Below are 14,844 nucleotides of genomic sequence, written 5' to 3'. Positions count from 1 at the left end.
GTTCCGAAGTTGTGATGACCTCTGATGAGAGGTGGCCTAATCATGTAGTGACATGAAGGGCAGCAAGGTGGTACTGTTGTAGCATGCCAGCCTTGCGTCATCCGACTTTCTTCGACGTTAACGTGGTTGGAGCCACGTTATCGATCTTTTCCCGCATGTTCCAAAGTTGCGATGACCTCTGATGAGAGGTGGCCTAATCATGTGGTGACATGAAGGGCAGCAAGGTGGTACTGTTGTAGCATGCCAGCCTTGTGTCATCCGACTTTTCCGACGTTAACATGGTTGGAGCCGTGTTATCGTCCCTTCCCCTTTCCGTGCTACCACACGTCTCATTGCCAGGATACGGTTTAGTAAGTTGGTAACCTCTTTCCGTGTACACACCAAACAGAGAGGCCAGGATGATGGTACCTTGGCCCAGGATTAAAGCCAGTCATTCGGTCAGGGGGCATGGGTGTTTCCGGTTGGGACCGAGAGGGGGGCACCCCCTTATAGCGCGCGTATAGAAATTTGATCCCATGCTACGCGAGGTTGTAGCCTCCCCGACTCAGGGTTTTTCCTGAATGTTGCCGAGGGTGATCCCTGGCTCCGGATGGTTAAATTGGGTGTGTACTGGTTAGACGTGTTCCTTCCAGAACACCGTAGAAGGAACTAGTCCCCGTGACTACTGAAATCCGTTGGCTGTGGTTAAGTACAAACTCTGCAGAGTCAATTCTTTCCAAATCATCGTATCCATGATCAGTAATGTAGACTTTACATCCAAATCTATCTGTGTGATAATCTTGCCCCCGGTGAACAAGCTCAAGCGGTAAAATCCCAGATTTATTGTTATTCCAGTTGATGGACTAACTTTATTTTGTGTCTCATGCTTGTGATAATTTATGTCTCCGAGCTATTGTATTAATGAGTTGTGGTATAAGCCCTTTATGTGACGTCGCGCAGACGTCCGACTGTGGCGTGTACTCGTTTCTCACTTTCGATATAAGCCCTTTATGTGACGTCGCTCAGACGTCCGACTGCGGCATGCACTGTCTTTACTTTCTGTTATAAGCCCTTTATGTGGTGTCGCCCCGACGCCCGACTATGGCATTATTATTCTGCATTTTCCTCTCGAGGAGTCTTTCAGACACTCGTTTGGCACCTGTATTTTTATTCCGCATTTCCCTCTCGAGGAGTCTTTCAGACACTCGTTTGGCACCTGTATTGTTATTCCGCATTTTCCTCTCGAGGAGTCTTTCAGACACTCGCTTGGCACCAGTATTACTATTCTGCAGTTTCCGCTCGAGGCGTCATTCAGACCCTCGCTTGGCACCCAGTATTTATTATCTCTGTGTCTGATCGCACTGGTTAACTTATTCATGTGCTTCATGTTTGCATTTGTTATACCTTATGTCCGAACTGTCTTGCGAGTACTTTCATAGTACTCACCTGGCTTGTTGATTTGGCCAGATGTTAACGAAGGCGATCTCTTGGATGAAGAGTTTGATAGCGCGTCCGACGCCTAGAGGAGTCCCAGTCAGTCCTGCGCGATCCCGGATGTTGGTCACTTGTATCGTTTACGCTTCCGCCACCCGCAATTAGTATTCTCGAGCCTCACTCCGACGCTCGAAGAGTTGTAGTATTCTGGAATCATGTCACTCGCTTCACGATGATATTTCCACCACCGTTTTTATCGTGAGTTAGAAGTTTGCCACCCTATCCGCCGTATTGTTTTATCGGCGTGCATGTAATAAATTGTTGGGCAGTCTCTGCTCAACTTCGTATTATATTTAGTACTCCTGGTATTTTTCTTCTGTGACCAATGTATTGTCTATCAGTGAGAAGGAATTCTTCCTCGCTGGTCCGTAACAGGGATTGGTTTCTCAATAATTATTTTATTGAAAAACCGGTCGTGACAAATCTCAAGCCGACTCTTCGAGTCATCTTGAGACTCGGGGGCTACAGTGACATGACTCGGGAACCCCGGGTCGTTGGAGGGAATGATAACCCGGTTCCGGAGGCTGCTACCATATTGATGAAACTTTAAAGGCCGTCAGAAAATTGCCGGTTCAAATAAAGATTCCGGTTTAAAATCCGGTTCAAGAGATATCTTTCTCCCGCAAAGTTTTGAAGCTCTCAAATCCGGTTCAAACGTCCGGCTCAAGATAAATTTGTATCTTATAAAGCTTTGAAGCTCTTAATATCCGGTTTACAAATTTCCGGTTCAAAAAGAGGTTATCTCTCGCAAAGTTCGAGTTCTCAGGAAAAATTAAAGGGACCAAAGAGAGTCTGTTACAAAGCACAATTCAAATATAGGTACCCTGCTTTAATGACCATTGGGGGCTGATCGTATTTGAATTTAGCCTAACCCTTTTGGTGTGACCCTGATCGTATTCGAATCAGAGTCGTTAAATATTCTCATGATCACTAGGGGGCTTCCTGTTCATACATAGGTCGTATTCGAACCAAAGAGAACATAGCTGTCGATACCCTTTTGATCGGCACACTGCCGAGCTCATTGGGGAGTTTCTTGGTCATATTTGAACCATAGCTCAACCTCCTTTGGGAACCGACGTGGATCGTATTCGAATCAGCGTCGTTAAACAACTCTCAAGGTCATTTGGGGGCTTCCTGTTCAAACATAGGTCGTATTCGAACCAAAGAGAACATAGCTGTCGGTACCCTCTTGATCGGCAACGCCAAAGCCACTGGGGGCTATATGATCGTATTCGAATCTTAGCTTAACCCCTTTGGGACGGTTTTCTGATCATATTCGAATCAGAAGCCTCAAAATTTTTGAAGTCTCTTTTTGCAAACAGTTTTCGGATTTTATTTGAAGCTCTTTTTGATCATATCTAAAGTGTATATGAGTGGTTGCTATTTAACCCGGCATGATTTTTTATGATAAGTCACCGGCTTATGACAATCATCATCTATGTGGAAGCATTGGCTTCTACGGATTGGGTTATCACACTTACTGCACAGGTATTATAAGCCGGCAGTACAATTCAATATCACAGGTCATATAAACCGACAATGCAAATTCAATATCACAAGTATGATGTTATAGTTATGTTTCAAAGTTATGATTCATAACAGGCTTATCTGTGACTCCTTTTTTTACACATCAGTGGTCATATATAAGATATTATGACCCGCCCTGCGGTAAACCGCCAAGGTGTCTTGTGATCTACTTGTGTGCAGGATAAGACTACATTTGGGTGGTTACCCGCCCTGGCTTTTGACGTTAAGTCGTCAGGGCATATGTTGTTTAAACACTGTGCAGGATTTGCAGAACTATGACTTATATAAATGTTTAAGTCCAAGCCCGTCATCGGAAGATTGACATTGGTGTCTCAAAAGGGCTATCATTTCTTGATTTTCTCAAAAGGCTATAAATAGCCGGGTTATAAAAATTTCCGGCTTACAATGAAGGCGTAATAAATCGCCATCGGCCAAGAGCCACCGGGTATCTAAACTCCGGATTTACTTGTCAACAGATAAGGTATTTGAAATCTTTAACTAGCCAAACTTAGCTGGATTTCCATTATGATTTGAATGATTGAGGTTTTCAAACCGGGTTAGTCAAATCTTTAATAGCCAACATGGCTGGATTTTTATTATGGTTATCAGAAACTAATATTATGATTGAGGTTTTCAAAGTCGCTTCAGCGCAATGGCTATTATTTTATCAATGGATATGATTTATTCTACAATGATAGGAATAGTCCCGAGTCGCTGCAGGCTTATAACCCGGCACTTGGGGGCTACATTATTCAAATTGAGATTACATCAAATATGCAAGTCCCATGTCACTGCCAGCATGCACCATGGCACTTGGGGGCTAATGCAAAGTCATTTTTACTAATCTTATTGAAGACCCGACTCATCATATCATAATGAGCCGACCCTTGGGGACTACTAATTGCTCCTGTCAAAAATTCAAGACAATTCTAGGATGACCCGGCTACACTACTATGACTATAGCCGACTCATGGGGGCTACACAAATGGATTTTATTTAAAGCCATGGTGATAAGTCCCGGCTTATTCATGCTGATTAAACCGGCCCTTGGGGGCTACAGGTAATATGGATATAAGGGAGAAATATCTTCAAATTATCAGTTTTGAGTAAATCAGATTGACCTGGTGTCTGCAAAAATCACAAACCGGCGTCGGTGAGAATTATGACTTGGCATCATCTATTTATAACCCGGCAATTTTGGTATTCATAAACTGGCAAGTTTTATATCTTTAAGCCGGCTGAATATAAGTTGCATATTTGAAGACCAATATTTTTGTCAAGTCAGAGTATTGAAAGCCGACTCAAGTGGATTATCTCTCACAATATTTCTCAACAAGAGATCAATGTCAGCAAATTGACTCTGAAGCTGGCCTGTTGACCCGGATTTTTCAAAGGAAGTATCTGGATTTTTTGCATTGGCAAAATTTGAACATATCTGCTAAAGAGATTTTCTATGAGATTATGGATACATATCAAGAAGGAAGATGACAAGGACTTAAGGATGATCAAGTGCCGGCTTACAAAGAATATTTAACCCGGAACACAACCTGTCAAATTTGTTCTTGTGTTTATATTGCAGATTAGTTTAACATGGATAAATCCAAATTAAACTGGGGGCTAATGTCGGGGATATACCCCGCGGAATGACCCGGCCGGAAGTATGACCCGGCCAGACTTGGCGCTTCACCGTGACCCGCCAGAGGACTAGCGACTCACGGGTCTGGCGGCTCACTGCCAGACGACTCACGAGCCTGACAACTCACGGATGACCCCGACGGCGGGTCAGATAGAAGACTAGGCCCAAGGCCCAGAAGGCCGGCTCATGTGATGGTGGGCCGGCTTAAGAAGAAAGAGATGACGAATATTTCCTTTACAAGGAAGCAAGACCCGGACTTGTAATTAACTTGTAAGAGAAGATAGACTAGTCCTAGTCCTACTAGGATTCCACATGTAACCCGCCCCTCTAACTTATATAAGGAGGGGCAGGGCTCCCCAAAGAGAGGGAAGTAAGAGCAAGAAATAATCTCTAGGGCTAAACACCGAGAGCCGGAGCCAGCGACTCTCCGGTGATCATAATGAGACCTAGCCACATACAGCATGTAGGGCTATTACCGGATGATGTTTCCCGGGGCCCGAAGCTGTCTAAACCCTTGTCTTGTGCGTTGATCCGCCCTGCATCTCTCATCCCAATCAACCCCTCTCAAGCTACTACATAGATGCGTTGGCCTCACGACTAAGTCCTTACGACTAGGACATCTGACATGTTAATTCCACGACACTCTTGCTTCAGTGCCATGTTATAGAATTGATCAAACTGAGTAGGCTCAACAAGAACGAGAGCTAACTGTAGATCCTCTCTAAGGCCACCTCTGAAATGATAGATCATGCTCTTTTCATCAGGAACGTCTTGTTTAGCGAAGCGAGCAAGTTTCTGAAACTGGATGTTGAATTGATACACAGACATGTTGCCTTGCTTGAGATTGCGGAACTCCTCACGCTTGCTCTCAACAACACTTTGTGGAATGTGGTGCGCTTTGAAATCCCGACAGAAGTCAGTCCAAGTGATCACACGACCTCCTCTGGAATCTTTGTATTGTTGAAACCAATCAGCAGCTTGGTCCTTGAGCTGGAAAGAAGCGAACTTGACATAGTCCTCAGGCCTGACATTGCTACATTCAAAATGCTTGTTGATGTCCACGAGCCAATCATCAGCATCCGTGGCCTCGGCACAGTAGCTGAAAGACTTGGGCTGATTTGTGAGAAACTGGTTGAGGGTAGCGAAGTGAGGCTGATTGTTGCCTTGACCTTGATTCCCTTGATTGCCTTGCCCTTGGGTGCGTTCTTGCAAGAGTTGCAGAATCATCTGAGCATTGGCGTTGGTGGCTGCCATGATAGCTTGCCATGCCTCCGGAGGCGGAGGTGGTGGCGGAGGGTTCGCTTGACTCCCTTCATTGCGATCCGGATTCTGACGCGTTGGCGGAGCCATCCTGAAGAGGGTGACATCCGTTAGCATCTTGATAGACAAATAGGCAAGTAGAATCAACGGATAGAAATTGCAACATATAGTCTTCACAATAAACATTCGAACAAGGATGAACGAATGAATTCCATAGTAAATCATCACACTTCCATAAGTTGAGAAGCCACTTGAAAAAGATATGGAAAACATATGACTTCGAAGCAACTCGAATACCACAATTCAAAACAAAACAAGGTATTGGCTTGCAGAATAAGCCGGAACAAACATATGATAGATATTTCGTCCGAAGTTTTCGTGGTGGGGCCCACACGGGCTCGATCGTACAGCACCATCATGTACAAGGCTGTGCATATGACATACGAAGCGTCCCCGAGTCGGCATAGCCAAGGACTCTTTAAGACACTACGAGACCACTGTAAAACCAACCGTGTACAGGCGGACCACTAGACGTCGAACCCCAATCTCATATCATGCGTCTGTCGGAAAGATATCCTAAGAGCTACTTGAATTCCCACTTATAAACTCCCGAAACTTTCTGGTTATGCAATCTGGTGTTGGGGATACACGGGACACAAAATATATCACCCAAACTAACAATACCTAGATCCAGCTGTATCCATCCGTCAACACATAACCAAGAAACCTTCGGAAATCGTTTACCTCAACCTTCGAAAAGCATCCGTTATACAAGTTATGGCAATACTCCCGAACTCCCGCCCCAGTACTGGGTGGCGTCGAGGTGATCTCACCAACAACTGCATAAAAGAGATTTCGATGTCGGCGAAACTCAGGTATTCCAGAACTGCAACGATAAAATTGTGACGACAACACCTCGGAGCTCAACTCCCCGGGACACTGCCACAACCCCTAAATGTCAGGAGGCACCAAGAACAATGTTCTCGTCATAAAACCATCGGAACGATTCCAAGATACCCGCGTGATCCTAAATTTTTTTTAGTGAAATTTGAGGAGAGAAGAGTCGAAACTTCTACGTCAGGAGACCTCACCAGAGCGACGAAGGGACTGAGGAGTAAAAAGAATCCTACTCTCCGATATATATAATCCTAAGACTCAAAACATTTTTGTTCTAGACTCAACAACGCCAGCGATTCGATCAAGCAGGGGGCTCCTAAGTCGGGGATGGCTCTGATTACCAACTTGTAACGCCCACGATGCGGCTATATCTCCCACGTGTCAAGGCACGACTTAGAGGCATAACCGCATTGTGGTTTTGTCGCAAGAAGGGCCATCTTCACACAATCCCATGTAATGAACAAGAATGGGATAAAGAGTTGGCTTACAATCGCCACTTCACACAATACATAAATATAATTCATACATCATCCAAAATACACACATAGACCGACTACGGTCAAGATCCAAATGAAAAAAAGATAACCCCAAAAGCTAGATCCCCGATCGTCCCAACTGGGCTCCACTACTGATCATCAGGAAAAGACACATAGTAACGACCACGTTCCTCATCGAACTCCCACTTGAGATCGATCCCATCATCTGCACTGGCATCGTCGGCACCTGCAACTGTATTGGTAGAATCTGTGAGTCACGAGGACTCAGCAATCTCACACCCGCGAGATCAAGACTATTTAAGCTTACAGGAAAGGATGGTGTAATGAGGTGGAGCTGCAGCAGGCACTAAGCATATATGGTGGCTGACATACGCAAAAGAGAGCGAGAAGAGAAGCAACTGAACGGTCGTCATCTAGCAATGACCAAGAAGTGATCCTGAACTCCTACTTACGTCATGCATAACTCAACCCGTGTTCACTTCCCGGACTCCGCCGAGAAGAGACCATCACGGCTACACACGCAGTTGATGTATTTTAATTGGGTCAAGTGACAAGTTCTCTACAACCGGACATTAACAAATTCCCATCTGCCTCATAACCGCGGGCACGGCTTTCGAAAGATAATACCCTGCAGGGGTGTCCCAACTTAGCACATTATAAGCTCTCACGGTCAACGAAGGATAAACCTTCTCCTGGAAAGACCCGATCAGTCTCGGAATCCCGGTTTACAAGACATCTCGACAATGGTAAAACAAGACCGGCAAAGCCGGCCGAATGTGCCGACAAATCCCGATTGGAGCTTCACATATCTCGTTCTCAGGGCACACCGGATGAGCAGTCCGTACAACTAAAACCAATCCTCGAGTTTCCCCAAGGTGGCGCTGCAAAGGGCTCTAGTTTGGACCAGCACTCAGAGGAACACTGGCCCGGGGGTTTAAAATAAAGATGACCCTCGGGCTCTAGAAAACCCGGGGGAAAAAGGCTTAGGTGGCAAATGGTAAAACCAAGGTTGGGCCTTGCTGGTGGAGTTTTATTCAAGGCGAACTGTCAAGGGGTCCCATAAATCACCCGACCGCGTAAGGAACGCAAACTCAAGGAACATAATACAGGTATGACAGAAACTAGGGCGGCAAGAGTTGAACAAAACACCAGGCATAAGGCCGAGCCTTCCACCCTTTACCAAATATATAGATGCATTAATTAAATAAGAGATATTGTGATATCCCAACATATCCATGTTCCGACATGGAACAAACTTCAACTTCACCTATAAGAAGGGCTGAGCGAAAGCGGTAACATAGCCAAACAACGGTTTGCTAGGAAAGGATGGTTAGAGGCTAACATGGCAATATGGGAGGCATGATATAGCAACTTCACCTATAAAAACTTGATATAGCAAGTTTGTTCCATGTCGGAACATGGATATGTTGGGATATCACAATATATCTTATTTAATTAATGCATCTATATATTTTGGTAAAGGGTGGAAGGCTCGGCCTTATGCCTGGTGTTTTGTTCCACTCTTGCCGCCCTAGTTACTGTTATACCGGGATTATGTTCCTTGAGTTTGCGTTCCTTACGCGGTCGGGTGATTTATGGGACCCCCTTGACAGTTCGCCTTGAATAAAACTCCTCCAGCAAGGCCCAACCTTGGTTTTACCATTTGCGACCTATACCTTTTTCCCCCGGGTTTTCTAGAGCCCGGGGGTCATCTTTATTTTAAACCCCTGGGCCAGTGTTCCTCTGAGTGCTGGTCCAAACTAGAGCCACTTGCAGCGCCACCTTGGGGAAACTCGAGGATTGGTTTTAGCTGTACGTAGTGTTCATCCGGTGTGCCCTGAGAACGAGATATGTGCAGCTCCTATCGGGATTTGTCGGCACATTCGGGCGGCTTTGCTGGTCTTGTTTTACCATTGTCGAGATGTCTTGTAAACCGGGATTCCGAGACTGATCGGGTCTTTCCGGGAGAAGGTTTATCCTTCGTTGACCGTGAGAGCTTATGATGGGCTAAGTTGGGACACCCCTGCAGGGTAATATCTTTCGAAAGCCGGGCCCGCGGTTATGAGGCAGATGGGAATTTGTTAATGTCCGGTTGTAGATAACTTGTCACTTGACCCAATTAAAATACACCAAGTGTGTGTGTAACCGTGATGGTCTCTTCTCGGCGGAGTCCGGGAAGTGAACACGGTCTGTGTTATGTATGACGTAAGTAGGTGTTCAGGACCTCTTCTTGGTCATTGCTAGATGACGTCCGTTCCTTTGCTTCTCTTCTCGCTCCCATTTGCGCAAGTTAGCCACCATATATGTTTTGCCGCTGCAGCTCCACCTCTTTGCACCTCTTGTCCTATAAGCTTAAATAGTCTTGATCTCGCGGGTGTGAGATTGCTGAGTCCCCGTGACTCACAGATACTTCCAACAACAGTTGCAGGTGTCGATGATGCCAGTGCAGATGATGGCGTCGATCTCAAGTGGGAGTTCGACGAGGAACGTGGTCGTTACTATGTGTCTTTCCCTGATGATCAGTAGTGGAGCCCAGTTGGGACGATCGGGGATCTAGCATTTGGGGTTGTCTTATTTTCATCCGGATTTTGGCCGTAGCCGGTCTATATGATTGTATTTTGGATGATGGATGATATTTATTTATGTATTGTGTGAAGTGGCGATTGTAAGCCAACTCTTTATCCCATTCTTGTTCATTACATGGGATTGTGTGAAGATGACCCTTCTTGCGAAAAAACCACTATGCGGTTATGCCTCTAAGTCGTGCCTCGACACGTGGGAGATATAGCCGCATCGTGGGCGTTACAAGTTGGTAATCAGAGCCATCCCCGACTTAGGAGCCCCCTGCTTGATTGAATCGCTGACGTTGTTGAGTCTAGAACAAAATGTTTTGAGTCTTAGGATTATATATATCGGAGAGTAGGATTTCTTTTTACTCCTCAGTCCCTTCGTCACTCTGGTGAGGTCTCCTGACATAGAAGTTTTGACTACTCTCTCCTCAAATTTCACTAAAAAAAAATTAGGATCACGCGGGTATCTTGGAATTATTCCGATCGATTTGTGACGAGAACATTGTTCTTGGTGCCTCCTGTCATTTAGGGGTTGTGGCAGTGTCCCGGGGAGTTGAGCTCCGAGGTGTTGTCGTCACAATTTTATCGTTGCAGTTCTGGAATACCTGAGTTTCGCCGACATCGAAATCTCTTTTATGCAGTTGTTGGTGAGATCACCTCGACGCCACCCAGTACTGGGGCGGGAGTTCGGGAGTATTGCCATAACTTGTATAACGGATGTTTTCCGAAGGTTGAGGTAAACGATTTCCGAAGATTTCTTGGTTATGTGTTGACGGATGGATACAGCTGGATCTAGGGATTGCTAGTTTGGGTGATATATATTTTGTGTCCCATGTATCCCCTACACCAGATTGCATAACCAGAAAGTTTCGGGAGTTTATAAGTGGGAATTCTAGTAGCCTTAGGATATCTTTCCGACAGATGCATGATATGAGATTGGGGTTCGACGTCTAGTGGTCCGCCTGTATACGGTTGATTTTACAGTGGTCTCGTTGTGTCTTAAAGAGTCCATGGCTTTGCCGACTCGGGGACGCTTCGTATGTCATGTGCACAGCCTTGTACATGATGGTGTTGTACGATTGAGCCCGTGTGGGCCCCACCACGAAAACTTCGGACGAAATATCTATCATATGTTTGTTCCGGCTTATTTTGCAAGCCAATACTTTGTTTTATTTTGTATTGTGGCATTCGAGTTTCTTCGAATTCATATGTTCATTCCATATCTTTTTCAAGTGGCTTCTCAACTTATGGAAGTGTGATGATTTACCACGGAATTCATTTGTTCATCTTCGTTCGAATGTTTATTGTGAAGACTATATGTTGCAATTTCTATCCGTTGATTCTACTTATCTTTTGTCTATCGAGATGCTAACGGATGTCACCCTCTTCAGGATGGCTCCGCCAACGCGTCAGAATCCGGATCGCAATGAAGGGAGTCAAGCGAACCCTCCGCCACCACCTCCACCTCCGGAGGCATGGCAAGCAATCATGGCAGCCACCAACGCCAATGCTCAGATGATTCTGCAAATCTTGCAAGAACGTACTCAAGGGCAAGGCAATCAAGGCAATCAAGGTCAAGGCAACAATCAGTTTCACTTTGCCACTCTCAACCAGTTTCTCGCAAATCAGCCCAAGTCTTTCAGCTACTGTGCCGAGGCCACGGATGCCGATGATTGGCTCGTGGACATCAACAAGCATTTTGAATGTAGCCATGTCAGGCCTGAGGACTTTGTCGAGTTTGCTTCTTTCCAGCTCAAGGACCAAGCTGCTGATTGGTTTCAGCAATACAAAGATTCCAGAGGAGGTCGTGTGATTACTTGGACTGACTTCTGTCGGGACTTCAAAGCGCACCACATTCCACAAAGTGTTGTTGAGAGCAAGCGTGAGGAGTTCCGCAATCTCAAGCAAGGAAACATGTCTGTGTATCAATACAACATTCAGTTTCAGAAACTTGCTCGCTTCGCTAAACAAGACGTTCCTGATGAGAAGAGCATGATCTATCACTTCAGAGGTGGCCTTAAAGAGGATCTGCAGTTAGCTCTCGTTCTTGTTGAGCCTACTCAGTTTGACCAATTCTACAATATGGCACTGAAGCAAGAGGTTGCTCAGCTCAAGTGTGAGGCTTCTAAGAAAAGAGTCAGGGACGCAGTTCAGTCTTCTTCTTCCTCACTTGTGACAGCTAAGCAACAGAAGTTCTGGTTGCCTCCTCCTCCTCCGTTTCGTCAGCCGTACCAGCAGAAGAACAAAGGTGGCCATGGTTCTAACAACTCTTCCAACTCTGGCTATCAGAACAAGTCTCAGAATCAAGCTCCAAAGTCCAATGCTCCTTATCACCGTCCACTCTCAGAGGTGACTTGCAACAAATGTCAGCAGAAAGGTCACTATGCTAACAAGTGCTTCAACCAGAGGCGTCTTCCTCCTCCTCCTCCTGTGAGATCTTCCAGCAATGCAGTGGTCACGCATAACCCAAAGTTTGCAAAGGTGAACATGTTGAATGCAGCTCAAGCGGAGGAATCTACTGATGTGATAATGGGTAATCTTCCTGTTAACGATATTCCTGCAAAAGTTCTTTTTGATACTGGTGCATCTCTTTCTTTCATTTCAAGACCTTTTGTTGCCAAGCATGAATTTGTGACGGAAAAGATCCCTATCCCGTTGAAGATTGTGTCTCCGGGCAAGCAAATGACTTCTAATAATTGTGTCCCGGATGTTTCCATCAAGATAGGCGACTACAAATTTCAGTCTTCTCCAATTGTTCTTGGTGACTCGGATATTGACCTAATTCTCGGGATGGACTGGCTTTCTAAGCACAAGGCTCAACTTGATTGTGCTGCCAGAGAAATTCAATTGACACACTCGTCTGAGGATGTGATTGTTTTTGCCGCTCGTAATGAAACCATTCGGTTTTTCTCTCTCAATGAGAAGGGCGAACTGGATGCCATCTCTCAAATTCCAGTCGTTTGCGAGTATCAAGATGTCTTTTCAGAAGAGCTTCCGGGTATGCCTCCGCACCGGCCAGTTGAGTTCGTTATCGAACTAGAGCCTGGTACTGTACCCGTTTGCAAGCGTCCATACAAGCTTGGACCAAACGAGCTGAAGGAATTGAAGAAGCAGCTCGATGAACAAGAACGTCTGGGTTTGATCAGACCGAGTTCTTCTCCATGGGGTTGTGGTGTTCTTTTTGTCAAGAAGAAGGATGGCACGGACCGACTTTGTGTCGACTACCGTCCATTGAACAAGAAGACAATCAAGAACAAGTATCCACTTCCCAACATCAATGAGCTATTTGAGCAACTCAAAGGCGCTAAAGTATTCTCGAAGCTTGACCTTCGTATGGGTTATCATCAGATTCGCATTCGTGAAGAAGATATTCCCAAGACAGCATTCAGAACAAGCTTTGGTTCTTATGAATATACTGTCGTGTCTTTCGGCCTTGTCAATGCTCCTCCGGTGTTCTCTCGGATTATGAATTTCATCTTCAACCCCTATACCAATGAATTCGTTTTGGTGTATCTCGATGATATCTTGGTCTTCTCCAAGAACAAGCAGGATCATGCCAAACATTTGCGATTGGTGCTCGACAAGCTCAGAGAGTATCAATTCTATGCGAAGTTCTCCAAATGTGAGTTTTGGCTCGATGAAGTTCTTTTCCTTGGTCACATCATCTCTGCCAAAGGCATCGCTGTTAACCCCGAGAAGGTGTCCGCAGTTCTGGATTGGGAACCTCCTCAAAACGTCAAGCAGCTCCGCAGTTTTCTGGGTCTTGCAAGCTATTGCCGAAGATTCGTTGGGAATTTCTCCAAGATTGCAAAGCCTCTCTCCAACCTCCTACAGAAGCATGTGAAGTATGTCTGGTCTCCTGAGTGTGACGTTGCTTTCAACACTCTCAAACAGAAACTAGTCACAGCTCCTGTCTTGACTCCTCCTGATGAATCCAAGCCGTATGAAGTCTTCTGTGATGCTTCTCTCCAAGGTCTCGGTGCTGTGTTAATGCAAGAGAAGAAAGTTGTGGCCTATACCTCTCGGCAGTTGAAGCCCAACGAGAGGAACTACCCCACTCACGATCTTGAGTTGGCGGCAGTTGTCCATGCATTGATTACGTGGAGACATCTCTTGTTGGGAAGACAAGTGGACATTTTCACTGATCACAAGAGTCTCAAGTATATCTTCACTCAGCCCAACCTCAACCTCAGGCAGACTCGATGGGTCGAAATGATTCAAGAGTACAATCCGAGTATTGAATATACTCCAGGCAAAGCAAATGTCATTGCAGATGCTTTAAGCAGGAAAGCTTATTGCAATAGCTTAATTCTCAAGCCTTTCCAACCGGATCTTTGTGAAGCTTTCCGCAAGCTGAATCTCCAAGTTGTTCCTCAAGGCTTTCTCGCCAACCTCATTGTATCTCCTACATTGGAAGATCAAATTCGTGAGGCACAACTCCTTGATGCCATGGTGAAGAAGGTGAAACGTGATATCGACAAGGGTCTTTCCAAATACAAGTGCTATCGCATTGATGACAGAGACACTTTGTTCTTCGAGGACCGGATTGTGGTTCCGAAAGGTGATCTAAGGAAAGTCATAATGAACCAGGCGCACAATTCTCTCCTTTCCATTCATCCTGGAAGTACGAAGATGTATCTTGACCTCAAGCAGTCGTATTGGTGGACTCGAATGAAGCGAGAAATTGCTCAATTCGTGAATGAATGTGATGTCTGCCGAAGAGTGAAAGCAGAACACCAACGACCAGCTGGTCTCCTCCAACCTCTTGCTATTCCGGAATGGAAGTTTGATCATATTGAAATGGACTTCGTGACTGGATTTCCAAAGTCCAAGCGCGGAAATGACGCTATCTTCGTTGTCATCGACAAGCTCTCTAAAGTGGCTCATTTCCTTCCTATCAAAGAATCCATCACAGCAGCTCAGCTGGCAGAGCTCTACACCTCCAGAATTGTCTCCTTGCACGGCATTCCACAATTGATTTCTT

This window comes from Triticum aestivum, chromosome 6D (assembly GCF_018294505.1).
Source record: "Triticum aestivum cultivar Chinese Spring chromosome 6D, IWGSC CS RefSeq v2.1, whole genome shotgun sequence".
Lineage (NCBI taxonomy): Eukaryota > Viridiplantae > Streptophyta > Magnoliopsida > Poales > Poaceae > Triticum > Triticum aestivum.
This window is presented reverse-complemented; position numbering follows the sequence as displayed.